Source organism: Acinonyx jubatus, chromosome A2 (assembly GCF_027475565.1).
Source record: "Acinonyx jubatus isolate Ajub_Pintada_27869175 chromosome A2, VMU_Ajub_asm_v1.0, whole genome shotgun sequence".
NCBI lineage: Eukaryota > Metazoa > Chordata > Mammalia > Carnivora > Felidae > Acinonyx > Acinonyx jubatus.
Window position 1 is genome coordinate 55728907 of NC_069383.1, and position 14650 is coordinate 55743556.

The following is a 14650-nucleotide window of genomic DNA, read 5'->3' on the forward strand; positions in this document are numbered from 1 at the left end:
TTAGCATGGGCAAAATATTAATCCAGGCAGACATCTGTGTAAATCAGTACAAGAAAAATGTAAGGAGAAAAATAAAGGGTGAAGAGGTCAGAAAAGACTCTTTCTTTCTTTCTTTTTTTAAATTTTATTTTTTTAATTAAAAAATTTTTTTATTAATGTTTACTTATTTTTGAGAGAGAGAGAGAGAGAGACTGAGCATGAGTGGGGGACGGGTAGAGAGAGAAAGAAGGAGACACAGAATCTAAACAGGCTCTGTGCTCTAAACTGTCAGCACAGAGCCCAAAGTGGGGCTTGAAAGTGGGAACAGCGAGATCATGACCTAGGCCAAAGATGGATGCTCAACCGACTGAGCCACCCAGGTGCCCCGGAAAAGACTTTCATAAGGAAAAAACACTGAGGTATATGTTGAGGATGAACTCTGTGCCCAACTTTAGATAGCTTAGATTATGTTCTCATAGGGAGGTTAAGGGACTGACAGTCCTTATGACGTGATAGAGGAGAGTAAAGAAGACTTTTCCAGACAACAGTCACCTTCACCAGCCTGCTTTTGTGTCTAATGGTCCATAGACATATCATTATGTGTCAGCAGGCTCTAGAAGGTTTACTTCCTCTACAGTGGCTGATAGCTACAAGACACAGTAGCGTGTGGGGACCAGGAGAATCCCGTATAAGCAGAGGTGTAAGGAACTAACTACTGCTGAGACACTTCCCTTCCTTGGGTGAGAGAGATTAGTGATTAAGAGCTATTTAAAGTAGTCCAAAGTTCACAGCTATTTCTTCAGAGTGGGGAGATGAGATTACAGGAGAAATGAGCATGAGATTCTGGAACTAGTGATCAAAAATCATAGATGAAGGCAGGGCCCAGTCTCCAAGATGCAGTCATGGGGCTGAGGGCCAGTCTTTGGGAAGGTATTAGGAAAATCAAGGACATGACAGGGCAGGGCTGGTGAAACAATGAGTGCTGATCCATGAAAGCCTTTATTTCAGGAACTGTCAGTAGTTAAAATGATAGATTTAATATCTTACCTTTTTGCAAATAATGATTGTGGAAGCCACACCAGACTAGGCCATGTGGGGCGGGGTTGGGGGGGGGACTCTGATAACAGTACTCTATAGAGACATTTAGAAAGTTCTTTAAATGCGAATGTTTGTTTTCTGGGACAGATAGAAATGGTATTGGTATTAACACCCAGCTTAGAGTTAATAACTCATTATTTCAGTCACTGATTATTTATCTGAATTAGTGAAGGAGGAATAAAACAAGGTCTTGCCTTCATATTGGAAGGTAAGACTGCCTGTGTACACACACACACAAAACAATGAAACGAGGTATAAAACGTGTTATGACAAGACTAGATAGAATATTATGTAATTTATTAGGAAGGAGAGAAAGAAAGGAAAGAACTGAACATTTAAAGGTGGGCAAAGCATATTTTAGGGAGAAAAACACAGCACGGTAAACAAAATATATAGGGTTTGGGGAAGTGGGAGAGCCATTTGTTCTGGAAGGAACATAAATGACACAAAGGAAAGTTAGGTTCTAGTCAGGAGATTGAAGGACCTGTGACAAAGGAAGGTAGAACATCTCAGTTTGGATTGTGGGACCACCCGAGGGGAAAGTTCAACAGAACTCTGTGTGAGTGAAGTGGCTTGGGCACGTGGAGCCCCAGTGTTCCCTAGGCAGGTAGCACATAGAAAGGGTAGAGAGGAAATGCAGAAAACGGAAAAGAAATTTCTCTTTTGTCACCATTCAGCCACCTGCTTCCCATTATGTTTGGGGGCCCAGACCACTCCAGGGCTTGTCTATATCCATTTTCTGGATTTTGCCTGATAGGAAATGAAAGGCTAGAAAAAGATGCTGTATGAGCAAATGGAGGAAACATATTTCTCAGCTTTTGTGTGTTTCTCTTTAACATTCTCTCTTCCCAATGTTGAAAAAAAAAATGAAACCATTATTGCACCTTTCATTTTACCCAAGTTTAAACATTTATTTTTCTTTTTTTCCCTTCAGTTTTCGTGTTCTTGAGCAACTGGAAATCATGTGGAAACACACAGAAGGAAAACACAAAATTAGAAAACGGAAGGAAATATCAAAAAGGGTTTCATTTTGCTCACATTAAAAAAAATCCAGGGGATTTTTTGTAAGATGCAAAGGTGAAATATCTCCACTGTGGCTGTAACATCTCTGAGTGACAATCACAGGGCTGATGTAGGAGAGGCTTGTCAGGCCTCCCCAGGGAAGTTCTCTTCACCTGCTCTACCAGGCAGTGAGGCATCCTTACCTCTGACTCACTCAAAGAGAATCTGGTGGTGCAGGTTCCACCCCTGCACTAGGATTTGTTTGCATGAGCAGCTCTTAGTCCTTGCCTACACCGAGGGAGCTTTCTTCTTACCTGGCAAGCATCAACCACTTTTGTTTCCTTTTATATAAATAGGTCAATATTTATAAATTATTCTTACATATACCCACCTGATCTAATTTTTTTTAATGCTTTACTTTACTGCTTTGCTTTTCCATTTACATACCCCTTTTTCCTAGGGTGAAACTGTAGCCATCCACTCTCTTCTCCCAGTTTCAGGTGAGAGGTCTGAATTGTGGGTATTGTAGTTCTTTTGCCTTTTAGGGTTTCTGGTTGGACAACCCTGGAGTCACAGTGGGAAGACTTCTAGTCCCAGGTGGCTCCATAAGCAGCAGGTCAGGCACCATACACAGAGGGAGACACGTTTGAAGAGAGTCCTTGGTTTTGGAAGAGTGACTTCCATTCACTAAAATAATGTTCCTGAAATGAAGAAGCTGGGGTTCATTTCCACAACTGTAAGTGTTGTTTTTTTAAAAAGGGAAGGTACTTGATATTCTGTGATTTTGTGGGACAGGGTTTAGAATAAACCTTGAGACAGAATAGAGTAATGCCTTGAGAAATGATTTTGAGTAAAATAATTTATAAAAAGAGGGGAAGAAGATATGCAACATTCAAAGTCAAATTAGAAACACACACACACACACACCACTTTGGCTTGCTTCAGATACTTCAGATGGTTGAAATGCTCTAAAATTGTAAGTATTTTGAAAGACAGACAGGTGTATTAAAGACTGTGGGCATTGAAGTCAGATAAAGTTGGATTTGGTGGCCCCACTGCTTTTTAGATGTGTAACCTTTGATAAGATGCTTCACCTTGTCAAGCCTCATTTTCCTCATTTGTAGAGTCAATATGAAATCCACCTCATTGGGTTAATAGGGTGAAATTAGCATAATGTGCTGTACTAAATAGATGATTTGACAATAACTGAGGGACAATAAGCTTGGCTTTTCTAAATTAAGTTTCAACTAAGCCCCAAAAACAGATTAAAGAAAAAAAATACTGTATGATTCCACTTGTATTGAGGTATTGAGAGTAGGCAAATTCATAGAAACAGAAAGTAGAATGGTGGTTGCCAGGGGGTTGGGGAGGGGAAGATAGGAAATATTTAATGCGTACAGAGTTTCAGTTTTGCAATTTGAAAATGTTCTGATGATTGGTTGTACACAGTGTAAGTATACTTAACACCACTTGACTGTACACTCACAAATGGTCAGGTTGGTAAATTTTATGTTACGTGTTTTTCAGCAGGATTTTAAAAAATAGATCAAAAAGCATATAGTAAAAATTGAAGTGCCTTCAATTTACTAATGTGTCCTTCATTCTTAAAAAAAATATCTAAGTCCATTTTTATAGGGTCTAATTTCACGTTTGATATTGGATCACCTATGTTAGTATTTGGTAATCCTCTCCTTAACTTTATGTGATTATCTCCAATTTGTAATAGTGATGTTAAATATGATTTTATGGGTATTGTGCAGAATTTAGGAATTATGAAGTCAACAATTATTAGTTACAACTCAAATGCATTATTTAATTAGGTTTTCTCATCTTCCATGTAGTTAATTTATTTATTTTTATTTTTAATTTTTTTAACGTTTATTCATCTTTGAATGACAGAGAGAGACAGAGCATGAGCAGGGGAGGGGCAGAGAGAGAGGGAGACACAGAATCCGAAGCAGGCTCCAGGCTCTGAGGTGTCAGCACAGAGCCTGATGTGGGGCTCGAACTCATGAACTGTGAGATCATGACCTGAGCCGAAGTCAGACGCTCAACCGACTGAGCCACCCAGGTGCCCCCCATGTAGTTAATTTATAAACAGATTATTTTTATGTGTCTCAAGGCAGGATCTGTTAAATGCCACCTTATCTTAAAATGTATTGGCTAATTTGGAGGACAAAAGATAATTTGGAATTATATTGATTTGAAACTTGAAAGTTTGTCACTTTTGAACTTTTGGAAATCTTTTCTTGAAAGACCATATGTATACACGCTGTCTATTAAGACTATTCCCTGTGGTATTTGGTGGTAACTGAAAGTGAGAGCGACAAGTGTTTGTGACAAGTGTGTGAAGTTTTGCATGTGATATACCACATGAATTTCAATCTTCTCAGGAGCTATGTCAGCAAGTCCAGCATAGTACCAGAATAAACTTATAGGAGAAGAAAAGCTGCAGAAGCACTTGATAAATACCACCTAAGAGAGCCACATTGTTTTTGCCCTTCAATGCCATCTATGGCCTACTTTCTCTAGGAAGTGTCATTTATTTATTTAACAACTACCTCTATCAATCCTGCAATGTTCTCCCCCGGGCAAGGCCTGTAGTTAAAGAGTGACTGATGCATAGTCCTGAGGGAATCCTGACCTATTAGAAGAGAAATGTATTAATCCATTAATCATGCATGCCATTCATGCCATCACTGTTCATTAATTCCCCCTCCTTAGAAGGTGTGATGCTTAGTATCAGGAGATTAAAAAGAACTCCATAAATCTTTGCTTGAACTGTAATCATTAGAGATTAGAAAAAAATAGACTTCAAAACTTTTATGTAAGTCGGTCAATAGCAAAATGGAGTGAAGAGATGTGTACAGAGATTAGCCGAGAAAGGGGAGGCCATACTTTACTGAATATTGAGAGAACACTGTGGGAAGTGCTGAAGGTCTGGCCAGGTCTGGAAGGATGCGCAGAGCTGAAATCTGCAGAAAAACATGAAGAGACTATCTCATCTAGAGCAGTATTTCCCAACTTTGCACGGATGAAATGATTTGGGACAATAGATAGACTGGACAATTAATAACATTGGGTAATGCTATGAGAAAGTTAGTGTATTTTAAAAATTTCTTTCCATTTTTTTCACGGACAAAATTTTATTGTTGTTAATATGACTTTAAAATTCTTCCAACACTTGTTTTCCATTCTCCTTTATAAGAACTATAAAGTAAGTAGCAAGCTCAATGATTTTAGCAGGCAAAAGGTATTTAGTTGTAATTTACCTATTAGAAAAACATTTATTTTTATATTTATTGCCCAATAATTCCAGTAGATGCTGTTTTTTCCCCATTTAAGATACTGCTAGAAATTTGCTTTTACAATACTTATCTTAGCTAGAATGAGAGTGAATTTACAGAGAATAGTAAGTAAAAAATAGTTCAGATGGCAATTGGTAATGGAAAAATAATGACAAGGTGCCAGAATCCCTAAAGTTTGGGAAATATTGAGGTAGTAACTCCACTGCAAAATTAGGAAGTGAAATTGAATTAGTTATTTTTATGTATAGCTGGGAAGGAAGGATATCTGGTATTCTATGATATATTTGGATAATAATTCTGGAATAAAGTCAAATGTAGAAGCTTTAAAGAGATTTGGAGTTCAGCTTCTATGTGATGGAGGGTCCAAAAGGGCCCTGACCCAGGCACATGTTGAAAGTTGTGCTTTAGGAAGCTCATTTAATGGGGTGCTTGAGTGGCTCAGTTGTTTAAGCATCCGATTGGCATCACACAGTTCATGAGTTCAAGCCCCGCATCAGGCTCTGCACTGACAGTACGAAGGCTGCTTAGGATTCTCTTTATCCCTCCCTCTCTGCCTTTCCCCAACTCACTCTCTCTCTCTTTCTCAGAATAAACATTTTTTTTAAATTTACGCCCAAATTAGTTAGTATATAGTGCAACAATGATTTCAGGAGTAGATTCCTTAGTGCCCCTTACCCATTTAGTCCATCCCCCCTCCCACACCCCTTTCAGTAACCCTCTGTTTGTTCTCCATATCTATGAGTCTCTTATGTTTTGTCCCCCTCCCTGTTTTTATATTATTTTTGTTTCCCTTCCCTTATAATAAACATTTTTTAAGGAAAATAAATACATAAATAAACTTAAAAAAAAGGGAAGAACATCTAAGAAATGGCATATAAGGGAGTTGGAGCACAGGGAACATGAATGCAAACAGAGTACTTTGAAAATAAGTCTCAATTTTCTGAGCATGGGTAAATAACAGCTGATGGGGAAAAATGGAAAAGAAGACAGAGTTGAAGAAGTCAATCAACAAAAAAGAAAATTAAGTCATAATTATAAAAAGACCACCAATAAATTGCTCTTGAGTTGTTAAGTTTTGTGGCCTAAGAGAATTACAGTGACACTGAGGCAAAAGAGAAAGAGCTATTTTTTGTTGGGGAAATGATCCTTTGTGCTACAGCAGTTTGAAAATAAGATGAGTCAACCTCCCAGTGGAAAAGGAAACTGCATTGTTAATCACATGGTCCTGGAATTCTAGAAAGCCATCAGTGTTGGCCAGAGAAGTGGATAAAGCAAGCGCATACCTTCTTAAAATGAAATTTAGCCCTGCTCTCTTTCCTGCCCCACTCAAGGACACAAGAAGAGAATCTTCAGGTATCTAGGGAAGGGAAGGGGAAGGAGAAGAGGTTGACTATTTACTCCCCAAATTTTATTTTCTCTTGAGAATCCTTTCTTAATTACTATAGCCACCACCTTGCTCAGAGATGGGGCTCCTTTATAGGGTATTTCCTGAGAATAAACAAAAATATCTTCATCTTTAGCCAGGAAAATAGTCAGTCAGTGGCTTGAATTTCTAGGAAGGGTGGAGTGGAGGTTTCTGTGGGAAAGGCACTTAATTTAGATGTTTCCCTAGTATGTCCAATACATAGTATATGGATATTGAAAGATAGATATCACATACCCCCAGCTTAAATAATAAAATATCAGAAATTAAAAAACATAAAGCACTCTCCCTGATCCTGTTCCCCATTTTCCCAACTCAGAGGTTACTACTATCCCGTTTTTGTAGATTATCTCTCCATTGTATGCTTTTATTCTCTCTGCCACTATGTGAATATGTCCAAATATATATATAACATTGTTCTGAGTGTTTAAAATTTGTATACAAACATTAAATATATTATTCATCTGCAACTTGCTCTTTTCTCTCAACATTGTACTTTGGAGGTTAATCCATGTTGATTTTGTAGCACAACTTATTCATTTTCATAGCTGTATGGTATTTTGCTGTGATAAGTAGCACTATAATAAATATTCTTACATATGCACTTACGTACAAATGTAAGAATTACTGTAGTGACTATATTAGGGAATAGATTTTCTGAGCCATAGGTATATGCATCTTCATTTTATGAGATGCTGATAATAAATTGGTATCCAAAATATTTACACCATGTTATATTCCATGCCAGAATGAATGAGAGTTCCTGCTTCTCTCCATTCTCAACACATTTATTTATCTCAAATGTTCCACATAAATAATCTTTCCACATACAGCTGAAAACCAGACTCTTGTGGCATCTGAGAGAGTAAGATATATTTGGAACATTCCAATCTCTAAAGTATAATGCAAAATTTTATTTCAAATTAACTTTCTTATTTTTTAACCTATGTGAAAAATTAACTGACTTGTCCATTTAACATTTTCTTTAGTATCAATTGTATTAATAATAATAGTGATAATAATATTAACAACTGTTAATGTCATTGAATGCTTACTGTGTGCTAGGTGCTGTCCTAAGCACTTTAATTACATTGTCTTTTTAAGTTAATTTTGGAGGGCAGATAATGATATTATACCAATTTTAGAGATGAAAAAACTGATTCACAGAAATATTACATCAATAGTCAGTATGTAGGGTTGGTGGCTTTAGTATATACTCAGTGCATTCCAGCTAGGACAGGTGAGAAAGGATAGGTGGGAACAGACTGGGAAGAGAGACATTAAAGTATCATAATCCTTAACTCCACAAAATTTAGAAACCAGTTAATATTTAAATTATATCAAAATAACATAATTAAGTAATAGGGAGTCTCAAATGAGTGCTACATTTGTAGTGGGAGAATTTAATTTTGCCTAGGAAAATTGGAAAATGATTCTTATGGATGATAAAACGTTATTGAGCCTTGGAGGTGAGAAAAAAACGTTAAAGAGGCAAAAAAAAAAAAGGAAGGGAGTAGCTTTAAAATTATTTTCAAATGTTGGTTTATTTATTTATTTATTTATTTATTTATTTATTTATTTAGAGAGAAAGCGTGCATAGGGAACGGGGAGAGAGAATCCCAAGCAGGTTCCTCACTGTCAGCCCAGAGCCGGACATAGGGCTTGATCTCACAAACTGAGAGATCATGACCTGACCCGAAATCAAGAGTTAGATGCTTAACCGACTGAGCCATGCAGGTGACCCAGGATTAGCTTTTTATAAAGTATGAGGAAGTAGAAAGTACAAAATATATTTGGTACCGTTAATTTATCCAATCATTAATTCAACAAATAACTTCTGAACATCTGCTCTATGTGAGGCACTGAGCCAAGTTTTGGGATACAGCACTAAACAAGAAAGACAGCATCCCTCCCTATAGATAGGTGTGCTTGGAGATTTGGTATTTGGAGAAATGGAAGCAAAAATATGAAGATAATAAGACTGAAAAGACAAGCTGCCTCTATTACAGAGGATTTTCAAATATCAACCCTAGACGTATGCACGTTTTTCTGAAGGCAGTGAGGAATCAGTATGAGTCACTGTGAGGTGAGTGGCATTATTCACTAATTTATTCAGTAAACATTTATCCTACCCATGCTTTGATGAGTGCTGGACATGTAGAGTTGGAGGAGGTCATGTGACAAAAGAAGTGACCAATAAGTATATAAAATTGATAGTACAGTGTGAGAACTAAAATGGGTTTGCATAGGATAGAGATGCCTAACCCAGGCTGGGAAAGTGTAGCAAGGAGTGGGAGGGCCAGGGGGGGAGATACTTCAAGGTGGATTTGGGGATAAAGAAAATTTCCTAAAGAAATTGAATAACTATGTTTAGACTTTTTTTTTTTAATTTGAGTAGAGTTGACATACAATGTTACATTACTTTCAGCTCTACAATGTAGTCTTTGGACATCTGTGTATATTAACCTGTGCTCACAAGTGCAGCTACTATGTGTCACCATGCAACCCTATAATAATACCATTGACTATGCTGTACCTTTTATTCCTGTGACTTACTCATCGCATAACTGAAAGAAAACCTGTGTCTCCCGCTCCCCTTCACTCATTTTGCCCATCCTCCACTCCCCTCCCCTCTGGTGTTCTCTGTATGTATAGGTTAACATATACTTATTTCACTTAGCATAATACCCTCTAGACCCATCATGTTGTCACAAATGGCAAGATTGCATCATTTTATGGCCAAGTAATATTCCTCTCTGTGTGTGCGTGCGTGTGTGTGTGTGTGTGTGTGTGTGTGTGTGTGTATGTACTACACCTTTGTTCATTCATCTCTGAGTATAGTCTTTTATAGAATAGCATTTATTTGTATTTTTTTCCTGATTTCAAAAGTGTTGCATGTTCACTGTAGAAAACTTAAGAACCACAGTCATACCTAACAAGGATGTGCATCTTTAAGAATTGTGTGTATATCCTGTCTTGTTATGACTATAATCGGTATTAAGAACGAATAATTTATAAAAATGTTATGCAATCATTTTAGTTCACCTAATAATATAGTACACATTTCTGTGTCATTGTATATTTTTCTATATAATATAATTTTAAGTTGCTCATTTGTCGGTGATATTATAATTTAACCAGTCCTTTAGTGTTGAAAATGTCTGTTTCCCCCCATATTTGCTATTTTGAATAGTGCCACATTGAGCATTGTTGTACAAAAATCTTAGGACATATCTGAGTACTTTTAGAGATAAATTTGTAGAATCTGGATTATAGGTCATAATACCCACTAAAACTCCTGACCATATCATGCAAAAGAAGGAAAGTCCTCATATGATATGTAACTAGAAACTGAATTGATAAAACCTGCATTTTAGAAAGATTATTTTTAAAATATTGGGAATGGAGAATAGGAAAGATTGGAAGCAGCAGACCGGGTAGGATTTATTGCAGAAACCTAGGTGAGGAAAAAAATAGAGCCTACACAAATGAGGTGTAGTGTTGGGAATTAGTGTTGGAATATGGCAGACATTTTTAGAGATATTAATTTTGCAGCAATTAGCAGATTAGGGGGAGTGGCTAGGGGGCAGGAATGGGGTAAAATTGTGGATTACCTCCTTGTGTCTGACATAGGTAACTAACTGAATGGATGGTGGTGTCCTTGTTCCCTTAGATGGGGAAGATAAGAGAAATACATTTGGGAGCATAGATAGGTGAATTCATTTGAGGCTAGTGGACTTTGATCTGCCTGTGACTATTCACATAGATAAATTTTAAACAGTAGGACAGGTCTAGGAGTCAGGGGTATAGATAAATCAGAGAAAGATGTGGAAGTCAGCAATCCTTAGACATAGCTACAGTCATGGGTCAGGGTGGGATCTCCCAGAGGTATTGAGGACTGCACATGAGAAGAGTAGGAGGTTCATGGTGGTGCATTCTGACATAATAACATAAAGGTTTAATCAAAGGAAGAAACAACCATTATGAAGACTGTGGAGAGGCCAGAGAAATAGGAGGAAATTCATTGGAGAGTAGAGTGAGTGAAGACAAAGGAGGAGAACTTCCAATAAGGGAGAAGTTAGCAGTGAGTGTCACATGTCAGAGTAAGGCCTTAGCAATAATGAAAGGTGGCCTTTAAATTTCAGTGGATGTCTTGTCTAGAGCAGTTTCAATAGAGCAGCAGGGACAGACACCAGAATGCTAAGACTAGACCTGTGTTTCAATGACATGACTTTTATGGCAGTGGGCAGAATCGTGCAGGAAGGGGAGAGACAAGAAAGTGGAAGACTAGTGGAGGAGGGATTGAGGTTCCAGAAAGGATGTAATAAGGCCTAACCTAGGGCACTTGCCATGGCATTAGTTAGAAAGAGAATGTGGCGATAAGGTGTACCAAGTAGATGGATGTGATGTGTGTGAGAGATGATGCAGTTCAAGGGGGCTCCAAGATTTTAATTTGATATAAGTGAGAAGATTGCAAAACCATCAACAAATGCAGAGTTCCTGAAAAAACGTAGGCATTTTTTTGGTGGAGATAAGGAAGGAGAGACGAGTTCAACCATGGATATGTTTGGTCTGAGGCGTGTATAGGAAGGTATAAGGCTATGGCAGTATTCATACTGAGATGTTCTGAAGGTGGCTGATAAGGTTCTGCAGCTCATAGCAGAGCTCTAGTTTAAAGACAAAAATAACTGAGTTTTTCCCATAAAAATGGGACATTGGAATCATAAGGAAGGCTGGAATAGCTCAAAGAGATCACTGAGAGTGAAAAGAACAACACTAACAACAACAAAATAAAGGGACAATATTTAAATAAACAGGTAATGCAAATGGAGCCACTGAAGAAAACATGGAAAGCAAAGCAGGAAAACCATGAGGAGATTAATTCAAGAAATTAGAGAGAGAGTTTTAGGAAGCCAAGGTCATGACCAAATCAGCTGCAGGAGGACAAGCAGAAAGAAGACCAGGGAAGGCCTTCGGGATCTGGGCTACTTCTAACTTTTGCGTTATCTTGAAAAATACATTTTAGAATATTTATATTTTTCTGATACAGGGACTTATGCCGTCTTCTAGGTGTTTTTCCCTTCTTAAAATTTTTTTTAATGTTTATTTGCTTGAGAGAGAGAGAGAGACAGAGACAGAGAGAGACAGAGAGAGACAGAGAGAGACAGAGAGCATGAGTGGGGCAGGGGCAGAGAGAGAGACAGAGACACAGACCCAGGAAGGCTCCAGGCTCTGAACTGTCAGCACAGAGACGGGCGTGGGGCTTGAACTCACAAACTGCGAGATCATGACCTGAACCAAAGTTGGACGCTTAATCGACTAAGCCACCAGGCACCCCGTTTTTTTTTTATCCCTTGTTAATTTCTGTTTTTCCTTTTGCATGGAGTTAAATACTTAACTTTGTTTAATTCTATAACACACCTTTTGATTGCTCTTCCTGACTGAAGTTACAGGAAGTATTTTATGACCTCACTTACGATACTAGAAACTAAACAGTTTTGATCTCATGAAAATTTATCAAAGGCAAAATTTTATGCGGGTTTCTCTTCTTTTGCCATTTTAGAGAAAATAAGTTGTGTTAATTCACATATCAATTCATATACCAAACTTTTTTTTTATTTACTGAAGTTTCCTCCTTGATGTCTATAGCTAAGTTTAATTCTAGACCCTCAGACTAAACTACTAGGAGGGTCCTCTATCCTTGTTTGATTGAAAAATAGCAAGTCTCCAGCAAAGTGAGCAGTGTCTGCCCACTGGGTGATTCTCTTTTTGGATTATTGCAATAAACTGAAAATTCAGTAAAAAAAATTATTTGTCTTTGAATATCAAGAATCAAGCATCATTTTCCAGATGTAAAGTTAACTCCTCCGTATTTACACATAGCTTACAAACTTAAAGTGTGAATGTGGTTTTATGTTATGCCTATAATCCAGTCTATTTTTCTGTATTCTCTTGGAAAAAGAAAGCATGCTTGTTATAGCTCACCCATTTGCTCAAAAATACAGACTCATTTATTCTGTCTTTGGTGTTTCAGTCAGGTTTCCAAAGGTTGATGTTATAAATGAGCTGGTTGGTTTATTTCAGGTAGCGCATTTCACTCTGATTAGCATTTAGACAAATCTGTGTTAGGATGCCAGGGCTAAAAAAAAAAAAAAAAAAGTGCTAGAGACTGTGCCAAATGGAAAGAGAATAGTATTTTAAAAAAATTGGACAATCAAGAGAGGCTTTAATATCTATTCAAAATGTATTTATAAGGATATTTTAAAAAAAACATAAAGTGATTCTTCCTCACAATGAAAAAATCCAGGTACTATATAAGCTGGAGAATGAAAAGTAAACTGAAACGCCAGATTTTGGGTTCCTAGTCTACAAACCCTCTCCCTGGAAGCGCAGCATGGCAGTTTTCAGTTTCTTTTGAATTCTAGGAGTAGATATTCTAAGCATATGGAGTGTTTGGTGCCCTTGATGTTTTTACTTAATATTTTGATGATTGACTCATATCATTGCATATGAAGATACCACACTCTTTTTTTTTTACCACAATGATCATAGATACGTCAAAATTTATTTATTGGTCTCCTATTGGCAGTTTGCACGTACTTCCTACTCTTCAACTGTAAACACAGCTGCAGTGATCATTTTTACACAGTAACAGGATATTAAACTGGAAATTTTGGCTAAGATTCTAAGACAATTGATTTGAGATGCCAAGAAGAGGTATCTGACTAAAATTCCACCTGGGGATATTTTCACAGTTCTTGAGCTCCTCATTCACTTTCAGGTTATAAAGAAAGCTATAGGGAGAAAAAAAATACTTGGAGGATTTTGTGAGAATGATTTTTAGAGAGCTACCCCAATGCAGAGGGGTAGAATATGAGGAACAGTACTTTTTATCTCAAGCTTTGAGGAAGTGGCTGTATTGCAAACTCCTGGAAAGCTTGATGTGTTTTTCTGGTAGAAAAACAGAGCTGAGGGAGGAGTAACTGACAGAAGAATTAGATGCATTGCTCATTTCACAAGTGGTGCAGTCATGAGTTTCTCAGGATCCCTTAGAGTTCACTTGCACGTGGATGCACGCACCCACATACCCCCTCACACACCCCACACAGTATCAGCAATAAATATCAGCAGAGACAAAACTAGCTTCCAGTCATACCAGTAGGGTAAAAATGCTCTGTTTTCTCTCTCCCTTTCTTTCCCCATTCTCTAACTTTGGAGACTTCAGTAACAGGAACTTGTAAGTTGGTGATGGAGGAGGTGAGGCTGGGAAAGAGAAGATGTGCACTGAACTCCCTCCCACAAAGGCTGTTAACCTGCAGGGCTAGGAGATCTGTTTTAAGATGGGAGATTAGTGTACTCATGAAAATATTGGATGGGACATTTTAATTTATGAAACAAAACTGCATTTTGCAACTTTAAGTAACCACAGGATTTTCTTTAGGTCAAGAGTGACCAGAAGATACACGAGGCTAACTGGGGGATTTTTATCAGTGGTATTGGAAAAAACTCCCCCCAGTGAATACATTTTTAAAAGGAAAGTGGTAGACAGAAATGCAGTTGCATTCTGATTCATCTCATGATTGTATTTAAAATGGTTATATATCTATCGTTGCCTATATATTAGGAACCATTCTTAAATAAGTGCAATATACTAGTTTATGGATTTCCAGAGCAGAGTAGAGTTAACTAACTTTAAAAAGGAATAATTTAAAGTAAAACCATATTGTAGGGTGCACTTTCCAATATAGTGATCACTGGCACATGTGCCTTTTAATTAAAATGAATTAAATTAATTAAAATAAATTAAAATTAAAAATTCATTTCCTCAGTTGCACCACCA

General features: G+C 37.4%; 1 protein-coding gene across 8 annotated transcripts in view; it reads left to right on the forward strand.

The window, feature by feature from the left end:
* MACC1 (MET transcriptional regulator MACC1) overlaps positions 1-14650 on the forward strand; it is a 538854-nt gene that overhangs the window by 389329 nt on the left and 134875 nt on the right. For 2 of the 8 annotated variants that reach the window (XM_053218323.1, XM_053218321.1), the window contains exon 1: positions 1329-2815. The exons of 5 other annotated variants lie outside the window; for them this stretch is intronic. The gene's annotated coding sequence lies outside the window, so the exon portion shown is untranslated. Of the gene's footprint in view, positions 1-1328; positions 2816-14650 lie in introns of those variants that run through there. One more of the 8 variants, XM_015080672.3, reaches the window with a different exon arrangement.